The 19464-nt window shown below is 41.5% G+C and overlaps 1 pseudogene; it reads left to right on the top strand.

The window, feature by feature from the left end:
• The first annotated feature begins 1035 nt into the window (after positions 1–1035).
• Positions 1036–2361, top strand: LOC139329200 (adenosine receptor A1-like; annotated as a pseudogene).
• The last annotated feature ends 17103 nt before the right edge of the window (positions 2362–19464 follow it).

Here is a 19464-nt window from a genome sequence, read left to right as displayed (position 1 = left end):
TTCGTTTGGATGAAACAAAATTAGATCATTTCAAAGTGCAGTGCTAAGATATGGTTTTGATTACTGAGACCTGATAGGATAGTTTCCTGATAGTCTTGCATGTTAGTCGGAAGTGAATGTGTGCAACTGCATTGTGTGTTATTAGATGACCTATATACTCCCATCACCGCAACAACCACCAGCACGAAGAGGACACACCACAAGAACAAAAGAGAGGGAGAGAGAAGAGAAGCGGGGGAGATTTCACAAAACTGCATTTAGCGCTTATCAGAAAACATTGATGTAAAAAAAAAAAAAAAAAACTTTTCGCTGCTTTGCATGCTGTTTGAAGCCAACACACACTGGAGCTCATGTTACCTCATGAATATGTCCACAACAGAATGGAACAAAAAGAAATAAACTGCAGTGAAAGTCACTGCAACATGATGGACACCGTCAGCTCAGGCTTGCTGTGATCCTGAAAGAAACTGATGGATTTACAGCGACTTGTTGAGCTTGGTGTGATGTTAGCCGAGTCAGCATGGTTAACTTAACCTTCCAGGCTCTAGTGTATTCGTTGCTAAACAAGGAGTCAACAAAACTTTGCATGCATTTAAGATTATTTAAATCTGCTTATGTGAGTTAATGAAAATGCACCTCGTCACAACTGTTAGTATTTCTCTGTAAACCAGTCACATTTGTTTTCATGTAATTAGTCTCATTTCCTCCCAGCATAAAAAACATCAGGATTCTTATCGTGCAGTTTTTTTTAAATCATCCGTATGATCTATGGCAACAGCCTGCTGATTTTAGCTTTTGACACAGCATTATAAGTTCAATGCTACCTTACATTGACAAATAAATATAAAATGTAACCATTCACCAAGTTTGTATACAAAGCATTACAACATAGAAAAAAGAGAGTGGCCAAGGACTTCCTCAAAGGTTTCACATGACCGAGATGAATGATAAGTGACAGCACAGCACATTCAGACTCAGACACATTCAGACACACTGCACCATTGCTTGTCGAGCGTTTGCCAAATAGGAAGCACAATGGCTGTTGGAGAAGCGATCTACACGTTGTTGGAGGTGCTCATCGCTGTTGGCTGCTGTCTTGGGAATATGTTGGTTATGTTGGCACTGTGGACCAGTAAGAGCATGCAGCAGCCTACCTTCTGCCTTATTGTCTCTCTGGCTGTGGCTGACTTCATGGTCGGCTGCATGGCCATACCTTTGGCTGTGGTGGTGGATGGACGAGTGGAGACTTCATTCCATGGCTGTCTCTTCATCAGCTGCGTGGTCATACTGTTCACCCTCGTCTCAGTTCTGTCTCTGACAGCTATTGCAGTGGACCGATACCTCCGGGTGTACGTCCCTCTCAGGTAAGATTTTTTTCTGGATGGTTTATTATTCAAAGAAAAGTGAAATAGTGCTGCTAAGCATGGCTTTAAATCAGAAGCTAGTCATTTTATGACTCTTATGACATTTACTATTTATCACTGCAATGACTTCATATTTTCATATCATTTCCAACTGTACTGTGCATGTTTTGAAAACAATTTATTCTATCAATAATTACTGTTTATCTCTGTAGGTACAAAAGGACTGTAACACAGAAACATTCTTGGCTTGTGGTTGCTGCATGTTGGCTTGTTGCAGTACCGCTGAGTTTTGCTCCCATGCTTGGATGGTACAACCATGAAACCTTGTCCAACTCAGCCAACTCTACTATTGTCTGTCGGTTCATAGCAGTGATCCCCATGTCATACCTGGTTTACTTCAACTTTTTTCTCTGCACCCTCACCCCTCTGTTGGTGATGACTGTATTGTACTGCTGCATTTTCTGTACTATTCGAGGAAACCTTCGAGAGAAACCAGGCAATGGTGTCCAGAACCAGTCTCAGAACTACCTGAGGAAGGAGAAACAGCTGGCGGGATCTCTGGCTCTGGTCTTGGCTCTGTTTGCCCTGTCCTGGCTCCCTCTCCACATATTGAACTGCATTGCTTACTTTGGAGGGCCGAATAATGTACCAGACATAGCTTTCTATGTTGGCATCCTGCTTTCTCATGCCAACTCAGCCGTAAACCCTGTTGTATATGCATTCAAAATCCAAAAGATCAAGACCGCGTACCTCAAGATCTGGAGACGGTGCATTGCATGTGGAGAGGAAAATCAAGGATCTCAGACAAGCCAGACAACAGACAACAATCTCAGCAGCAACATGAACAGTGGCCAAAAATGAATGAAGGAAGAAAATCCTAGTTTGTGTGCATCTTTGTTCTTAAGGACCAAGTTTTATCGACTGTTGAGCAGAATGATTGCAAAACTGTATGAACAGTCAAGAAGCTCAGTTACTGTATGCGAATTGAAATCCAAAAGCTACCACGTGCACTGAAAGGTCTGTTAATGTTCAGAAATCTGTGTTTGTGTGTCATGGCTGTATGGATGTGTGTTGTCTGCGTGCATTGCGAAAACTTGTCTTGCAGAGGAAAAGGGCAACTTCCACTCCAAGCTTTCCACCAAGTTTCGTATCACTGTCGTTTTTCTGTTTCTGTTCCAGTTCTTCATTGCTCATGTCAGCAGATGACTCCATCATCATCTTTGAACAAAAAACACGCAGTTTGCACTCAATGCATGTAAGCCAAATGCAGACATCTGAAGTATGATTGTCATGTATTTGAGGACGTGCATTGTACTGTGTACATTTGGCCAGAAAAATAGAAACACACCTTAATATAATCGTCACGTTATGTTCACTGTATAGGTCCATGGTTGTTACGTTGTTCTACATGATTGGATGATAGAGAAAGCTGTTTATAGCATGTTGTTGCCCACATGTAAATATTATTAGACAGGATGTTAGACGCACATTTCAAAACGGAGCAGTCAACACAACCACATCTCAAAGTACAGCCTCAAAAATGACCGAAGTGCTGAGTCAGCAAGTCTCTGTCTCAGCAGCATCTGATCGAGTTTCAGAGCTGGTAGCAGAGCTGGTGGCTCGGATGGCGCTACACAGATGTTAATATTTTTCATCTGTGAAAAATACATGACCAACTGCCACTTTGTGGTTTGTATTAACTTATGTATTTATTTTTTTCCTTTTAACAAGCAAGCTCAAGAGTAAGTTCTCATAGAAATTCAGACATGTCTGCTAAACTAAAGAAGAAATCCAACCTATGCCAGCTTTTGCCCTTGTGCATCGCATGTTTATTTATGCTATTTTGTTACGAAGTTCAGTGTCATAACGAGATACGTGTATAATGAAAAAAGATGGCAAACCATCAGCTTCTCAGAATAAAATGCATATTTCTCAAGTCAACATTTTACATCAGCTCCTAACAAACATTTGGTGGTACATTTAAGTAAAACATGAATAGAACTTTTTCTTTGACTCACCATTGTTTATTTCATTATGCTGTGTGTGTTTATGCTCTTTTTTATTTTAAGGGGTGTCTTTGTTATCTTTCAACCTGGATCCTATTTTCCCATGTTTTTGCATCTTTGTGACTAATGGGGACATCAGTTTTTGAAAGTGGTCCAGTATTGGACGAGAGTGCTGCAGCCAGCACCTGCAAAACGGGCTGTAAAGTAATCCCTCCGGGCAGTTGTGCCCATTTAATGTATGTCCACTTGAAGTGTTTCTTTTTGCCACTGACAGGCTCAGATTCCAAGTGTCTGATATCATTATGGAAACGATGCCTACAGAGCTGGACCTTTTTGTTAAAGAGAAAGATCCTTTTTGTTTAACAAGAAATAGCCAGTATATCACTCTCACCGAAGCCACCAGACTCCATTTACCTGGTGAATTCAGGATTGAGTTTGACTAAATCTGTGGCAAAAACAACCACTTTGAGGTGCGCTGTGGCCCAGAAGGATTACATTGCAGCACAGAAAAATATGGTCCAGGTTGAAAAATACTAAAGACATCCTTTTCTTATTTCTTCATTTCATTTGAAATTCCTCTTTTCTGCAGGTTTTACAGGTTTAGATTTTTCTCAAGTCATGCTACACTGTTTCAGTTCTTCAAGTTAAAAGTCTACACACAGCTTTTTCTTTTTGCGTACAGACACATAATGATACACATAATGACTCAGAAGTAAAAAAAAACAAAAACAACTGTTGAAACTTCTAGCATTTGCCACCATAGAAAGTTTATGCATATTTGCGAACCACCACTTTCACGAAACGTCCAATGCGGCTGAATGTGACCCGACACTTTAATTTGCAATAGCTTAGACCACAATATTTCATTTCCTGTTTCTACATGCACACGACTTTGATTGTGGCACTTTTGGCTTTGCTGTCTATCATAAATGACACTAATATGAGTCCATCAGTTTTCCACTCTGATTCTGGTTATGAAGCAGCCGCGCATTTCCAAACTGTATTCTTTCAAAGAAATTGCTGCAGTTTTTGTTGTGGAGCTTAATCTCACATCCAACATTATTATCACTTACTTTGGGGCCATATTCACGAAGGATTTCATCTTGTCGCTCAGAGTTCTGCTGAAACAGCACCAGGAGCTCCCAACTAAGAGTTGTTAGTTATTCTCAAGCAGCTTATAGAGCAACTTTTTGTAAAGAACAACAAGAACTCAAGAGCTAAGAGAAAGGGTGGGGTTGATCACATCGCTGTGGATGGCAGCATGTGAACTTCCTCGTTCTGTCCACCACAATCAATGTGATGTGAGATATATAGATATTCATCAATACACTGGTGCGTGGGAAACAAATAGGTGGATGGATAGATTTAATAAATATTTTAGATTAGAAATCGTGTCACGGATTTCATACATAAAACAGAGACACAGACACATATAACACTGGTTTTACTGGATAATCCAGCTATCACCATGAAGTTAGTGTTACTTATGTTTATGGCAGTTAGTAATTATTTGATAAACATCTAGTGAGCTGTCAAACAAATTGGTGTCTGAAGAGTGCACTCTTGGTTTGATGACGCTTTCATCATCAGCACTGCAAAGTAACACAGTTGTCATAACAGCAGAGACCGCCTGCAGTGTTGCTGGATTGTTTTGTTAGTGAGCTGATTGAATCCTTACTAAACAGCCACCATCAAAATATAAATTAAAAATTCATTATTATTCTTTTGAGTCTGCTTGACTGCCGCTGAATTCTCTCAGACTTAAGGCTGAGTTTTAGTGTGAAATGCTTTGTAAGTCACTCTTAAATCCACTCGGTTAGGACTGGCACACCCTTCATTATTTTATCATTATTAGAAGTTTCTCCTAAATCCGCCTGTTAGAGCTACTTGAGCCTTGACATGTTTTGTGAATACAGCCCTAGAAACACAAGCAGAGGTCCCAGAGTAATGATAGTCTTTGTCCACAAGATGGCATCAGAGTGGCTCCTTCGCTGCTGTCGGTGGGCTTTGTTCCAGGCACTCATTGTACCTCTCAAGGAAGGTAATAGACTGTATAGTTATCACCTGAGTAGGATTTACTCCATCCCACAAACTATACAACCTACTACCTCACCTTGCTAGGCTCAACTTCAGGCACCAATGAATATACTTCAAAACAAGACTTCATTCAGTATGTACCAACTTGTAATCCATAATGTAAGAATAGACCAGTTCCGACGTTGTGTTGGGTAAATATATAAAGTCTTTGTAGTGTTGATCTCCTCTTCTAGTCCATGAGTTCCTTTATCCACGGAGCTTCCCGTGTGCATACAGGCTTCGGCATCACAGCAGATCAACCTGTCTCCTTAGGAAAGACAGTAGACTGTATAGTTATCTCAGAGGGAGGACCCAGACCCCACAACTATTCAATCTACTACCTCAGCCTTAAGAACAGACTCTTTTGCAGGTAGCAGTGGAAACTTGCCGCTCAAACTGTGAGAGAAAACAGAGAGTATGTGAGTTTTTACATTCACCTTTGACAAACAGTGGTTGAAACACATTTTTTAGTCACCCAAGATGTGAAGATTTTACCACATCTAGACGTTTTAGATTGTGCTTTGCAAAGACTAAGTCAAAGTGTCATTTCAAATAATTCCATGTGACTTTTCAAACATTTTGGCATTTAATGTATTTTTTGTAGCAAACTACTAAAATTGCACCCAACATAATCATAAAAACATGTGCACATGTTGTTAAACCACATAATTCACATGACAACCCATGCCATGGTAACTGGTAACAGTTGTATCAGGAATTACCTTCAAAGAGCAATTTCCTCTCTAGACTCAGCTTGAGTTGTAAAATCAAGGTTCTTCAACCTTACAACGAGCCTGACAGTGCCACTGTGTTTATGTAAGTGATACACAGTATCTGACAACTTGTACTCGTCGCCGTCTCTGGATATGACCAGTGAATGAATGATGTGACAGAAACACTGTACATTAGCATACTTTAAATGTGCAGAAGAGACACTGTCTTCATAACCTGCACATTAAAGAGAAAACACACGTCACCTCAGAAAGACGAGGTAAGTTGTGCAACCCTGCGAGGTGAAAATCACTCACTTCCAGGGAAATTGGCATGTAATGAAGGGCAGCTGTGCCAAGAATTAGCGTCTATTTTACTCTCAAACTTGGCTTGGGTCTTTCCAGCTCCATTTCCCCACAGACAGAAAAAAATAGCTCAGTTTAAGCATGTCTTCCTCCAGTTTGGTCCCTTCCGTCTTTACAACCAGATAGCAACAAAAAGCAAAGGAAGAAAGATGGAAAATGGCAGTACCTCGGCCATTTTACGGAGCTGCTTGGCACCCGGACTGTGGTGCAACCTGCTTCTGCTTCCTCCTCCTCCTCCGTCCAACCCCTGTCCATAAGATAGACTGTTTATTGTCCTCTAAATAATGGTATGGTGGATGTTGAGTCTGGCTTAAGGAATTGCTTGTTCATAAATTATTTCATTGATTGCCGATTCACAAATCCATGCCAAGAAAGTGTTGCTTGAGATGTTTGACTTCAGCTAAAATTGCCCTTTTTGCTCAGTGTGAAAGCCACTTCAAGTCCATTGAAAAAGGAGTCTGTTTACTGTGCCAGCTAGAGTCTGGGACACAGGCTGGGCTGAGCTGTCTGGGCCCCGATAGAGCCATACTTTGGCTGAGCAGACTGATCCCAGACACTGTTATGGTAGACGACGATGGTCAATCCATGCAAAGGCTAGGACGCTTTGCATAAATTAGCATGTGAACCATGGTCGCTGAAAGGCGGCTGGGCAGTTCATTAACATTCTGAATTCCTCTTTGGCCTAATTAATGCCGACAGTGATTGAAATGTTTTGGCAGGCTGTGCCGCTGTGGTGCCAGGGCATGCTCATCGGGCCATAATGAAAAGGCACAGGGGCATCAGAGAATGGGAGGCCTTAATTGAGATGTTGAATTAATTAGACGGTAAATGGTATCAAACTCTTCTAACTGGCTGGCCGGTGCAGAGGGGATGGAGTGAAAGCAGGAGTGGATTCAACTTTTTATACAAGAAAAGTTGTTGTGGTGAGGGGTCATTACCGTGTAGTTGTCTGGGTTGGAGCGGATAACTTGTCTATCTAGAGTTATTGAAATTAGTGGCTACTTCCAGCGTACACTATGATATTAACAGAGATGGCACGAGTCAAAAGTTTTTTGTCTTTTCATTTTCATCGTATTACTGTGAGAACCAGATAATATCTAAAGCAAACATTTAAAAGAAAAACTAACAAGGTACCTTATCCAAACATCCACTCTTCTACCTTGGTTGCTTTGAAACCTGCTAAATTGCTAACATAACTTCAGACAAGTTGTGATTCACAAGCAGAATAGAGCTCTCAGCCACAGGCTGGTGAGGCATGCAGACTTTGATTTTTTTAATCATTCTTACCTTGATTGTTTCCTGTGATTGTGCATTAACTTTTTTAACAAAAGCTATGCTACAGGTAAACACTACCTCCATTACGACTCCATATGGATTGGTATGTAGGTTTGCAACCAGAAACTAAAGCAATTGTTTCTCTCTCTTTTTTATTTACACTCGGAAGTGATGGTTTGACTTTCACAGTCTATCCCCAAGCCGCTGATGATAGGAAAATGGCTGCTCTGTTCCAGAGTCAAACGTAGGAATGGTGTTAGAAATCCATGACCTTCATCTAAGACTCACTCAACACAAGAACAATCAGCATATCACTGACGCAGTCATTCGCTGTTGCTTCAGGTGGAGATGCCGAGAGCAGCTCGTCTTACAGTGAATGCAGAATAAACTGAGAATTTAGCAGATGAAGGCACAAAAAAGAAATACCCATTACAAGTTGGCGTTGGTCCATGATGATCGGCGAAAAACGGGGGACGACTGTGAGGGAAAAGACTGAGGTTGGTTCTCTTATGCGGCTCTCTCCAATATTTGGTGCCAAGAAACGGGCATTGTCTGCGTGCCAGGCTGAATCTCAATGAGACAAAAAGGGGCTGATGTCGTGGATGCAGCATGGCAGAACCCACCGCTGAGGGGGGCGGGGAAGGAGAAGAGCATTGGCAGCCAAGCAATGAGAGGATGCCATGTCAGAAAGGGGGTATGATACCATACAATAAGGTATGGTGGCATAGCTTGCTGCCAGAGGCTCAGTGCAGTGTCCGTGCTGTGCGAGCTAGGTGTTCACACATCCAGAGAAAGGTCCATTGTTCCATAAGCAGACTTCGTCCATATGTTGGGCAAGTGGTCATGTTTTGTATGAGCTTGAGGTTTCAGTTGAATCATCGTTGATGCATCCTGTTTAATAAACTCAGGTCAGAAAGAATTTATGTCCATCTGGCAGGTCGGCTCAGTCCGCCACACGTCTTCACTTGCGGTAACTGTCTTGACGTCTTTGTTTAGAACTTAATTTCCAAAGTGATTGTAATTTCAATGGAGCATCAAATAGCTGAGCTATCCTCTATATTTTCTCACCAGAAGTACTTGCCAATTGAGTAATTCTATCCAATCTGCCTATAAACTGATTGACAGTGAGTCCATTATTTACAATATAAAGTTTTAGATTGAAATATGGAGAGGATTGAGGATTTTGTTGGTGCTGCGAGTCTTAATTCCATTTTCAATTTCCTATTTCTTTTGGAGAAACCAGGTTTTGCAGGGAACTTACAATCATACTAGACACACTCAGCTCCAAAAAGTCACTGTTTTAGTTTTAAGTTCCTTATTTACTTTTTGCCATGTTCCTGTTTACTCTCTCTTCCCTTTTTGCAGTATTTCTCTACAAAGGTACCTTTTCTTTTGCTTTCTTTCTTTGGCAGTCGGGGAAATATAGTTCTAATTTGGGAAAATATCTCTCATGTTAGCATCTGATGTTAGGCCTGCACAAGTAGCCCACACCCTGTTTTTGCTTGTGACCCATTAACAAGAAGCAGTTTGTGCTTAGTCATGTGGCCTGTGAACAGTTCACTCAAAGGGTGATTTTCTGTTCTCAAATCGTTTGATTTCAGATTGTTTTCACATGGTGTTGGAGGTAGAACTATGCAGTAATTCACAAAGAAGAAGCAGTGATTAAAGTTAAAAACAGAATTTTTTCTTATTTCCTCATTATGCAACCTCTTAGATAAATCTTACGTCCCCTTGTTGGGGTCCAGATCCCCAGCAACTGGACAAGACATTTCAAGTCTGGTGCTAATTTGAGAGGAAATGCCCCCCTGCAGTATGCCAGGGTGTCATTAGATGGACTGGCTTTGGCTTTAGGGGATCAGGTCAAACCTGAATCCTTATAAAAGGCATGTGTCCTGACATGAAGTACATTTGGTGTGCATCTCAGAGTTAGCATGCCACTTGTAATTGAACATACACGCCTGTCACTTTTATTTAATGCTTGTTGAAAAAACAGCATTGAATGGACAATGTGCAAACAGAAATTATCCCTTCGCCAAAGGTGGTGGGCATTACAAATACTTTTTACTTGTGACAAGTAAATAAACTGGTTTTCAAATTTATTGTCATAGTAGTTAAAACACTTCTCTATTGAAAATAATACCTGACTGCGTATGTCCTCTGCTGTAGGTGTTCATGTCGTAGCTGTGGGTGATCAGAAGTTGTGCTGCTTCTGTCTACTTTATAACCCTATCATAATATCTAAATTGGCACAAATATGCAACCCTGGGTCCAAAAAAGTTGAGACACTGTTTAAAACAAAATAAAAACAGGCTGCAATAATTTGCAAATGAACTGTAACAAAGAGTTCCTGAGTCCATGTAGTAATATCCTTTATCCAATCACGTGCTCACAAACTGGTGAACCTCGCTCCATCCTCCCTCGTGAGCAACTGAGCCTTTCCAGGATGCCCCTTTCACACCCAGTCATGATACTATCACCTGATACCAATCAACCTGTTTACCTGTGGAATGATCCAAACAGGAGTTTTTGGAGCTTTCCACATCTTTCCCAGTCTTTAGTTGCTCCTGTCTCAACTTGTTTGCAACGTGTTGCTGCATCAGAATAAGCAGATATTTACAAAATTCAATGAAGCTGATCTCGTCTTTGCTCTGTTTTCAATTGAGCTAAAAAGCATTTTCAAGTTATCACGTTCTGTTTTATTTATGTTTTCCACAGCGTCCCTACTTTCTTGGCATTGGATTGTACACTGCTGTTGAGGCTGGTGCGGATGACTTGCACTTTTTAAATATTTTTATGTTATGTGTATAGTTTTAAGTGCTTTATTGTGGGTTTGTTTATTGCATGGTGTTTTATGAGAGTGATAAGGCCAGAAGACTGTTTTGTGGTGTATATTTTGTTATAGGCTGTGGAAGCTTCCTGTCTCTGGGCTTGCGTGTCATATCCATATTCTGTTGTATCAGTGAAGTATTACAGATGGATCTTTACTATACACGCAATAACATTCTCAAGAGACCAGGGTGAAAGCAAGTACTTTTTATGGTTTGTTTTAGTCAAATTTAGCAGCTTGAAGTCAGTACAATGAGTGGCTGAAAGTTTAGACGATCGCAGGTTTGAATGTTTGCTAAGTGAACTATTGTTGTAAGTGGCTCTGTCAGGGGAAACCTGCCAATCTAATATTCTTCACAGTTTAAAACTAATTCTAGGACACTGGTGGGACATGTGGACCCTCCGGATACTAATTTCAAGATGGATCTCTCACGGCTTTTGTTCATAACGAGAAGTTTTATGTGGTAGTTTATGTAAGACAGCCGTATTCAAAAGAGTCAGATCAAATGCTGTTGATAGCCCAGGAATCAGTTTCGTGAACGAACAGGAAGAGATGAACGTGTGTGTGCAGTAGGACCTGCTAAAAGCAACAGCAGCAACAACAAAAAAAACCAAAAAAAAAACAGACTTTGATCCTGTTAACCTCAGATTCACTGGAACCATGGGGAGGAGAGAAACGCAAATAGCGAGGATATGGCTTTCCAAACAACATGTCATCAAGCAGCCTAGCAAGTTCATCTGAGGATACATGTGGGGGAGGAGGAAATCAGTCCATTTTCCCTGTGTCTGCCCACTCTCCCTGCACCCTCCACCTCTGTTTCTTCATTCACCCTATCTGTACAGTGCATAATCGGTCGTTATCGCACACTCAAACACAAACCCAAAAGCTGGCTCGAATGTATGCAAACAAAACCACACACAACTGCACAGCAAGTAGTCTGTGTCAAAATGTTTACACTGCCAGTTCGCAGCAGGTCTGGTTCACATTAGATAATCTTGAAAATAGTTTAAAAAATGTAAATGTGGGGAATTTTAATTTCTATTTATGGCTTTTGTGTTTCTTGTGGTTAAAAAACCCAAACACACTGAAAAGATTTGATCTGAAACCGTGACCCTGCAATCTTACAATACAAGCCCCTTCATGTATAGAACAATGCTTCCAACAGAGGGATCTGGTTCATACTGGTTTGTGAACAGGTCTATCAAACAGCAGCATTCAAGAACATTTAAGAAAAGTGTACAGATCGCCTGTATGCTTTACAAACCATGTATTTTTTTCCACAATGCTGATTGCACCCGTGTGAGATCCTTTTTCATTTTGTGGTAAAATACATGGCGAACAGTAGCCAGCTGAAGGATATTCTGTGCTGCCTCTGGTTTCTCGCACCTACGTAGCAATCCTGCAACACAGAAACCAAACTGTTTGATAAAAAAGGGCTAAATGCCTTTTATCTGTGAGAATTTCCTTTTTGAAACTTAGAGGTAATAATCACTCAGATGGGGTTAAATTTGTTTGTTCAAACCGCCGGAGTTGTAGTGTCTTTAGGCTCCGACTTGCTATAAATTATACTTAAATGTTGCATTTTACTACAGTCTTGTACTTTAAGAGGCAGTAACACAACCACTAAAATTTCTTTTTACTCAGGGCATCTGTTTTATCAAACCATGCGATGTAAACAGACTGCTCATTACAGTAACTATATACAAATGCTTTGCTCATTATTCCTTAATGCATTAAATCCAAGAAACAACATTATTGAAGCGACAATCCCACTGTGTCTCAATAGAACAGAAATGGTTGAGATTTAGACATTGTGTTCCCTGCAAGCAAAGCAGACACGTGTACAGTGTGGAAGGTGACAGTGAAAGAGGTGTAAAAGTGCAACGGAAATGAATAAAGGGAGACTTCAGCACAAAGAGGAATATCGAGGCCCAAACAAAGGCAGAATCAAAAATGAGAAATACCTGAAGGTGAGTTTTTTTGTACAGGTCAGGCTAGTGTACACTCGCAGAGAATTGGGTCATGGTGGCGGCGGAAAAACAAAAAAACACAAAAAATAAAAAGGTTTGTTGAAATGAGACAAGAATGCATTTCCACATCCCTCTCTTTCGCCTGCAAGACGAGGGAAAGGCTGAGTGGTGTACCAGCAAGCAACCCCACTTGAACAGGGGCTGGGGCTTGAGAGCAGTTTCTGGGCCATGCCCTCCTCTCTCCCTGCCCACTTTTGCCCTGCTGCCAAGAGGGAGAGACAGCGAGGAGAAAGGGAGGCAGGAAAAGAAATCATGAAGTCGCAAAATTGTGCTTACGTGCTCCAACCAAAGATATGAAATCCACCTGGGATAGGCATGAAAGTAGACCAGTTCTGCTTTGAGGTGAAGTCACAGAGCTGACTCGCCACACAAAAGGGGAGCAGTTACATGAACTGTAGATTATATATCATCAAATAGACATCTCACTTGACTGAAGGATTAGGGGCTGGGAGTGGGGAGAGAAGCAGAGACAGACAGAGAAATAAGCTCGAGTGAAGGAATCAGAAGTGAGTACTTACATGCTGTGTTGTAACAAAGCCAAAAGGTTTGACAGATTTATCTACAGTTGGCCAAACAATTCAGTGCCAGATATTCCTGAAGCATTTCAGAGCAAATGAGTTAAAGGCTTCTCTCAGAATCGTGCAGTAAAGCCTTTTGTCAGCAGTTGGCAGCATTCCCAGGTAGTACATGCCTCACAGTTCCCATTTTCGGTAGTCACTCCGCACGACTTTAGTTGTTCTGCACCTGCCTGTGTTTTTATTCAGATTTGTTGCAGAGCTGATAGAAAAGAATGGTAACCGCTGACGCTCTGATTTAATTTGACTGTACTCATGAATGGAAACCAGTGTTTACTGTCAACATAACAAACCAAACGAGCGGTCTGGGATGTTTACAACAATACATCCTCAAGTAACAAAATGTGGAGCTCGGAAGCGAAAATAAGGGCAAGGGAAGGGTCGACCTCTGGGAGCGAGCAAATCCAAAGACGATGTTTCCCGTGGACCGAGAAATGAAAAGCTAAAATTATCCCATGTGCGAGTCCTGAGTGGGGCATAACGTTTTAATTTTCAAACGTGTCCATGATGAGTGCCACAGAAACTCATCAGTATCTTTCCTCAGGCAATATCCAAGACAGCTTCCTGTGTGACGTCACAGACTCTTCATTTTTTTTTAAAGCAATTATCTCCACACTTATACTTAAAATCCTTTCCCTCCTCATGCAGTCTCTCCGGGACATTTCTGCACATATTCTTGAAGAATCTGTAGCTTAAATGAACCAAAAAAGCGAGCCTGAATCATTGTGCTGACACCTCAGTCAGGTCGCAGAAGAGGAGAGAAGCTGCAAACTCCCTTCACAAATGTTAACTCTGTCTTTCTCTTCCTGCTGGCGAACAGCTTGTAAAAGTTTCAGCTACAAGGGCTTGGGCCAGCCTCCGTTGGCACCGTTTCAAAAGAGCACTGCCTGTTTCAGAAAAACGGAGGGGACAAGTCTCCGAGGGGAGTGCTGGCTCATTGCACTCTCTCCCGCCGCCCTCTCTTTCTCTCGGGGACTCGGGGCAGTGACCGCTCTCAGGACTTTTACTCTGTGCTCTCAGGGTAGTGCCAGCTCAGGCCAGCTCCGTCGTCAAGGCAGCTGTTCATCTGCTGGAGATCCACGGTAGTCTGGATCGCTCCAGAGAGGCTGGTCTGTATCACAGACACCCAGAGAATAGGAAATGCAAGCTGCAGCACTATTTCCTGGATACTTTGTCCTCCATTTCAGATGTGTGTCAAGCTCTCACGAGGCTCAGCGCTGCTTATGTTTCAGTTCACACAAGGTTCTGGCTGCTTTGCCTTTTATTTCTGCTCTCAGTGGCTCGGGGATTCTCATCTAACCCTCCGCATTGCTTCCTTCTCGACACTTTATAGCACTCCAAATGTGCTGTTTTTCTTTTGCCATGTTTCTTTTCCAGTCACATTTTACACTGAATAGTTTGAAAAATTAGTGCTAGAAAGTGCACAATGGTAGGTTTAGGTAAAGCTCTCCCTCTGATTCTGTGCTTGCTCTATTGTAAAGCCTCGCTGTACAGGTGTTATAAGGAGGACGCAGTTCTCTGAGACATTTTGCCACATACAGGACAAGCACATCTTGCTAAAAATGATGTAAACATTCTGAAATGAGTGAGACCGTCCGTCCTCTCTGTTCCCTGGTGGACTTAAAGCCGTAAACTTCTGTTACCGTACTCCAGAAACACACTGAACCTTCACACAGTGATCTACGCAATGGGAAGGGTGTAAAGATCACATAACCTGCTGAAAGCTGTAAAAGATTAGGAGAAACAAATGCTACTTCTCAGAGGCTGTAAAAACACAGTTGTCCTTGGAATTTGCAGGAAGCAGCATACTGTACATGCAGGAAGCTGCCAAAAACGCAGAATATTATGAGAAAACATGCTCTTCCAGCTGTGCGATACAATGAGTGGTGTGAAAATGGTGCAGATATCTCCTCAGATCATTGGTATGCTCTTCTGCAGCTCATCAGTCACACTTAGATATAATATCCTGTGTGTGTGTGTGCATGCGTATGTGCAGTGCATTCACCTGCACATCTGTATGCATCTGCATGTATGCTGATGCACTTTGAAGATTGAGTCGACCTAAATTGGCTCGGTGGCACTGGTGTCTGAGGACTGTGTCTCTCCACTGGGACTATGGGATTCTGTTTACAATACAGCAGTGATGCCATCACCACTGACTGTGCATTGTGCACATCACTGTGTATTTCAGTGGCCCCTCCGTCAATTTTTCTCTCCTATGGGTCAATAAGTGCATGTAATGCCCTATAATGTGTACAACCATAATATGATCCCTGAGTACCTTGCTGGGAAGATTTTATTAAGAAGGAAGAGAGAGTGAAGGAGTGTTCTCAGTTGGCTCTTTATTAGATTTGGCACATTGAGCCTTCTTCTGTTTCAGCATTGTCTCTTATCCTGAAGACGACGTGTGTACAAACAGTGACATAATTTTGTGCTGAGAGGAAATTAAACTTGATACCTTGGCTTCTGAAACAGCAGCAGAAAACTCTAAAACAGGTTTACCAAGTGGAAACCTGAGCACCTTCAACAGGGACTACACATACTCATAAGCGTAACTGGAGTTGCTCAATTTATGATTTACATAAAACAGAATGTGATAATTTCCTTGTTTTTACTTATACTTAATATAAAACAGTACGACAATAAATATATTGTTTTAGCTTCATTGATTTCTGATGGTTTTAGGAGCAACAACAGACTGGGAAAGTGGTGCAATCCTCAAAAAGCACCTGTTCTACAGATCTGTTGGTCCAACACTTCAAATATCTTCACAAATATTGAACAGATACACCAACTATGAACCATTAGTTTGTACATTCATAGGTCCCAGAAGAATCTGGGGAGGAAAGAGTTTTGATTCAACGTTACCAACAGGTTAAAATTTCCACTTCTCTAATAACTCCTCAAAACTTCTCATCAGGGTAACATCCTACAGTAGCAGTGAAGGTCAACATATGAACATTAACTAGATATTAAGATGCATACAAACTTGATCACTGCTCTGAGAACCATATAGGGAAAATTAGTGCTAACATGCTAACACTGGTATTCCAGCATGTTAATGTTAGTGGACCTACAATTAGCATGTTTAAAAATATGAAGAGCTGTTTACACTATTAACAAATCCTAGCCAATGGGGGCAAACTACAGCTAATGAAAGCCATCTGAGATTGAGCCTTTTGATCCGATAGCCACGCCTTCCTCTGGCGCCTCCCGTAGGCCAGAACAAATATGTTTTTTTTCCGCACCAGTAATAAGAATCTAAGAATAGTAAACTTGTCTTTCCATTTTTCAGGATGTGACCTCGTTGAATCAACAGCGCGAGATTGTGAGTTTCATTTTATCTGCAACCCAAGGGACTATTTTTACTCCTGAATAGCATCTTTCCATTAATAATGAATGGACGAGACCTCCTGCCATTGTCTTCTTTTCTACCCCTCCACCTTCCTTGAACAATTCTTCCTTTGGGGATAGATTCATTTACCCCAGATTTTCCTGTTTCGTCTTCATTGTTTGTCCTTCCTGAGATATGGGCCCTCTCCGAGTTGATGATTCACCCGGCTTTACAGTGCCACCAGGGTCACGTCCTCAACAACGTGCTGTTTCAGCACTGAACCCGTGGGTGAACTAAAATATCATCATCATACCAGCTCCTCAAACACAGGTCACTGCCACTGGAAGCTCTACCTTTATGTATTTAACATAATTCTTCCTGGCTTAGTGTTTGCACAACTGCTCTGAATGGTCCCGGTTTCACCATAACTTTGATTAATGTGTTTTCATTTCATCCAGGCTTGTTGTTACAGTTGTTGGTATAGTAAGAGCTGGTTTTACAGCCTCTCTGGTATACTCCTGCTGCCTCTCATTGCTTCAACAATGTTTACCATCTCGCTCACAGTAATAAAACACAAGTGACATGAAAATGGATTGGGAACCGTGTATTGTGAGAAACTCGCTGTAGTTTCTGTCTCTTTAAGATCCCGATGGCTTCTCCGCTGCTCCCTTGAGGTCACTGGCCTTCCTTAGGCCGCCTGCCAACTGCCATGTTACTGTCAAGCGTTTGCAGAAATGCCAGCAAAGCCATTAGTCTAGACCCTTTTCACCAGTCAGCAAACTGGACAGCGTGAGCAGCACTGTGATGCGGGGAAACAAAGAGTCTGGCCTTAAAAAACTACAAAACACATTACTTTTCCTTCTTTATTTCCTATCACATGTGTTACTGTTCACTTCAACCACTGTTACTCTCCTCCTATCTCCTTTGGTGAGCTCTGACTACAACCAGGCAGGACTGCGCTGGGGTTTGAGGATGTAGAAAACCACCTCTACAATGGCTAATTACATTTTTTAACTTTTAAAAATATTACTGTTGAGGTTTAGTCAGTCATTTTTAAAATATGTAAGCGTGAACTCAGTTATGGTACCTCCATGTGCCCCCTGGTGCCTCACAGCTGCTTCTTGCTTTGTTTTCTGTGTCTTGGGGAACAGCAGCATCTGGTGGTCAACTGAGGAAATCACACTTTGTTTGTAACGGTGTACCGACGCTTTGGGAAGTTCATGTCATATTTTGTAGCATTTTTCACACACTTAATCAAATACAGGACATGTAGCTGAAGCACTGGATCAAATAGAGATTATATTATTAAAAGTAAAGTTGTTTTTTTGTTTTTTTTTTCACTTTTTCTGTCCGTCTGGAATCCAAACAAGTGACCTTCTGGCCATAAACCACCCTCTACAGCTCCTGATGATTGTGCACTTTCACCCTGGTTTAGCTGCACACACCTGAATTAAAACAATACCCGTTTCATTAAACCTAAATCTGTTTTACTTTCGCCAAGTTCAGTGAGTTTACCCTCGCAACATATTTCTTTTACATGGAATCCTCCACAGCTTTTCTATGAAAATCCTAGAAATGCTCACAGATGGTGAGTAGCTGATTAGGGTAATCCCAGTCGAAGGGTCCAGCGTCATCGTTGTGTGGTAGTCAATGGAGAGACCTGTTGCTTTGCTAAAAATCCTCTTAAAATCGGGTCATGTGACCCCTCTGTGGGCTACAGGATGTGTATGGATCCTTGTGGGCATTCACAGACTGGATGGAGACAATCACACTGCTGCCCAGAAAAACTACTCCACACTTGGTGAGAGATTGTATGAATGCATGTTTTTTTATGCTCAGACTGATACCCAGTTACATGCAGGGTCAAATGGAGTGGTTGACATTGGATATCCTTCTGTAAGGACACTCCCTGTTTGCTCATTCACACCAAAATCTGGATGTAACCTCTTCACACGTCAGCCATGCCCCTCCACAATCACACCGTGAAAGAGGCCTGGACACAGGACAGGTATGTCAGCAGGACCCCACAACAACACAACACTTTGCTAATGTGTGTGTAATCCCAGCGTTTTTCATATGAGGCCATCTGACTGTTAGATATCCTCCCCGTGCCTTTCATTAGTCCTGCCTGAGGCCTGGTGGTTTTCTGAATGTTTACTGCTTTATCACACCCACTTTCCTCTGGCACTAGCCAAGTGGTGCTAAACCAATAAGTATCAGGGGAAGGCTTTAATCGTTGCTGTCAGGCAGACCAACTGAGGCCCAATTCCCATACCCTGTGTGACCTGTTGATGTAAGAATGGCACTTAGCACAGAGCTCACTCGGCTGTGGGAAGTGTAAGATGAGAAGCCTTGAACACCTCCAACTTGGCTGCTTGCTGTCAAGAAATTAACAGTATGCCAGACTATTTACATATGTTATAGATAGATGGAGACTATTCGATCCTCTTTTCTTTAACTCTCCCAGTTTCCAGATTAAAGATTTTAAGTAAAAATGCCCCAAATTCGCTGGTTCCAGCTTCTCAAATGTAAACATTTGCACGTTTCTTCTTCTATGGTGTAAAACTAAATATCTGTGGGATTTAGAGTTTGTGATTTAAATATGCCAATTTAAAAAAATTAATTGTATGTACCAAATGATTAATCGATTAATAAAGAAAACACCTAATAAATAAATTGATAATGATAACAATCGTTAGGTACAGCCTTATTCCACATCGTGCATGTTAAGGCAAGTGATCGGATCATGTGCTGTTAGTAAGTGATGGAATTTCTATGATAAAGAACAGCTAAGTTACTAATATTAGATTTATATTAGATTTCATTTATAACATGCAATTATCTTTGTTTTTACCCCACCAGGATTCAAGAGGATGAGGGTTCTTCAGCCCTGCAGCTTCA

The sequence above is a fragment of the Chaetodon trifascialis genome, chromosome 3, assembly GCF_039877785.1.
Source record: "Chaetodon trifascialis isolate fChaTrf1 chromosome 3, fChaTrf1.hap1, whole genome shotgun sequence".
Classification (NCBI taxonomy): Eukaryota; Metazoa; Chordata; class Actinopteri; order Chaetodontiformes; family Chaetodontidae; genus Chaetodon; species Chaetodon trifascialis.
This window is presented reverse-complemented; position numbering and strand designations above follow the sequence as displayed.